We start from the raw sequence: 2964 nt of genomic DNA, 5'->3' as shown, positions 1-2964 counted from the left end.
AGCCTAAGGTATAAAATATACCTAAACTTGGAAGATTCCGTACACAATACGAAATTCTTAGAAAAATATTACTTGATTTTTTCGTAATGGCTGCGGAACCTTATCTTGGGCGTGTCCAACACGCTCTTGGCCGGTTTTTTTAGATAATAAAATGATAATATAGTAAAAAGCACTTATTTTTTGTGTCTCGGTCTCGGTCTCGGTCTCGGCCGAGAATATTTTTTTTTCTCGGTCTCGGTCTCGGTCTCGGCCGAGATTAAAAAAGCAGTCTCGGTCGACCTTACCTGTCATGTTTATCCTTGCTCTTGGACTTATCATTAGCAGAAGGTGCAGATATCTTCTTTTTGTCACCAAGTGGTGACCTGTCCCTGATCTTCTCCCTGTCAGGTTCCCGACGATCCTTCACTGGACTCTTTTGCGGCGACGTCCTTGATTGAATAGATTCCATTTTTAATTTTTAGTAACAATACTAACAATTGTGAACACAATTTGTGCTTCATGATCATGAATTTATTGTGTAAAGTGTAAAGAGCATGGTGGCCTACATTAAATGAGTGGTGGTTCATAATTATACATCATAATGGTAAGGGTGACAAGTGAGCAAGTCAGATTTTACAAGTATTCATACATATGGTTGTTACAACCAGACTGAATTCTCTCAGAATAATGGTAATGGTATTACATCTAGCTGAATCATATTTTAAGATTGGTTTTGGTCTTTTTGAATTTTTTATTTCAACTCCAAATTTTGTTACTTTTGCGGTCATCCCATAAAACCCATATTGAAAATACAAACTGAAACATAGATGCACAGAAAAACCAGAAAAATAGACCAGCGCTAGGAATCTAACCCAGGTCCTCGACATTTTGTGCCACATGCTATACCGCTACACCACCACTGGACAGGGGTACAGAGACGAATATCTCCTATGCACCTCATATCTCAACATGTTTGTTTCTTATTTAGTCACTTAAGCAGTGACACTAGCGACATCTATGCTGTAGCCCTTGTCGAGAAACTTTCAGCATTCCATTGGAACATAATGCTCACCCGGACAAGAGAAAAATCAATCATATTTTTAAATTAGCCTGCTTCATGCCTTACCAACTGAGAGATGTGCCCATAATAATAATCCTTATAAAACTCACTGCTCTGTCCAGCTGAACAAATAAAGCTACTAATTCCATAGCTATGGAATAGTAGCTTTATTACAGTGAAAAACTTCATGAACTACTACTACTACTGTTGACATTGGCAAAAATCATAAGTAGATGTCTAAGGGAATATCTTGACATTAATGAGGACAACTTCTACTTACTTCTTCTTGGCCCTAGAGCGGTCATTGCTGCTGCTGCTGGAAGAGCTGGATGAAGAGGATGACCTTGAGGAACTACCCGAACTGCTGGATGATGAGCGTGAAGAGGAGCGGGATGAACTGCTACCCGAAGAACTGTAGATATAATAAGTGTAACAGAAAGCCTTCCTACTTGTAGAAAGATCAGTTAAACTAAGTCTAGAATTGTATTAAATCATCCATGTACTTTCTCAACTTCGTATTTACCTTGTATACTACAAATCAACATTGTATCATACTAACATAAAGATGATTCTAAAGTGAATGTGGCCCGATATGAGGTTCTCAAGCAAGTAAGTGTTCTAGTCATTTCTTCAATGACTCACGAGAGTAATTTAATAAAAAATAGTCTTTATTGATGTTGACATCCTGTTTTACTAGAGTTAAAATTGATATAACTTGGTTTGAACTTGAGTTACATAACTCGAGTTAACTGGATGAAACAGAGATTTTTCAAATGTTTTACGAATTTAAACTCAAACTCATTTATTTGCTTTGAAACCATACAAAATACTGAATCAAACCCTGTAAGGGCACTGCAATAATGCTATTATTAAATTAACCTTAATTTATTTATTCCCTCACATTCACACTAATAGTTAAAAAAACAAATGATATTTTTGTTTAAATTCTTTAATTTTTAATTTTTTATATTATATATTTATATTGTATTAGGAGAGTTATACTAACTAAAGTAAAAAAGGAAATTATTTAAACTCGAGTTAGTAACTCGAGTCAATCATCACTAATTTGTAAACAGCTATGAATGATATTCGATATGGAATAGCTGAAAAAAAAGGCCATGTTTACAGGAACTTCTCTAATGACGGCATAATTTTGTTGATGCATAACCTCAAAGTCAGTATTACGACAGTGGATGTCCAATGATATTAATATCCTGATTTTGAACGTAATTGTTGCCAAAAATACGTACCTGCCACTACTATCGCTGCTACTGATCCAGATTCATTTTTCTTTTTCTTATCCTTAGGTTTCTTTTTCTCTTTATCCGATACGGCTGATGGAGATTTATTGCGAGCCCTAAAACAAACATCTTGATTATAACATTCACACAGTACACAGCAATTATTATTACTATAGTTTTAGAACACTTACATTATTTAAAACTGGTAATTACCAGTAAAATACCGCAAACAAAACCAATGCTTCTCTTCTCGTCTCAAGTCAAGTCACAGAGTCGTCAAGTATCCATACTATCCATCCACCATTTTTTTTTATTATTACCGGTGGCGTAAGGCAGAGTTGTTATTGGTCAAATTGTTTGTAGTTTAATTTTTTTTATGTTTTGCATTCTAGTCTATTTGCCACTTTCAAACTGTATTATTGTGTTGGCTAAACTGCCATGTCATAAGATTGCATACCTAATTCCAACTTTCAATTTCACGATGATACGATACGAGTGTAGGTCCTGAAAATCTCCTGGCTATCTTTTATATTTTTTTAAATTTAGCAGAATTTGTGCTTATTAAAACAGATGAGACTAGAATTTACTTTTTTAGTTCCAACATACGAGGGGATAATTGATAGAAAATAATGTTATAGTTTTTAGGGTTTCCTAGTCAACTAGGAACCCTTATAGTTTCGCCAT

At 34.9% G+C, this 2964-nt stretch overlaps 1 pseudogene; it reads right to left on the bottom strand.

The window, feature by feature from the left end:
- Nucleotides 1-265: 265 nt before the first annotated feature.
- On the bottom strand, nucleotides 266-2567 carry LOC141445017 (uncharacterized; annotated as a pseudogene).
- Between the last annotated feature and the right edge of the window lie 397 nt (nucleotides 2568-2964).

Source organism: Choristoneura fumiferana, unplaced genomic scaffold, assembly GCF_025370935.1.
Source record: "Choristoneura fumiferana unplaced genomic scaffold, NRCan_CFum_1 Sck3bRy_138;HRSCAF=326_pilon, whole genome shotgun sequence".
Lineage (NCBI taxonomy): Eukaryota > Metazoa > Arthropoda > Insecta > Lepidoptera > Tortricidae > Choristoneura > Choristoneura fumiferana.
The sequence above is the reverse complement of the archived record's forward strand: the minus strand, read 5'-3'. Positions and strand labels throughout refer to the sequence as shown.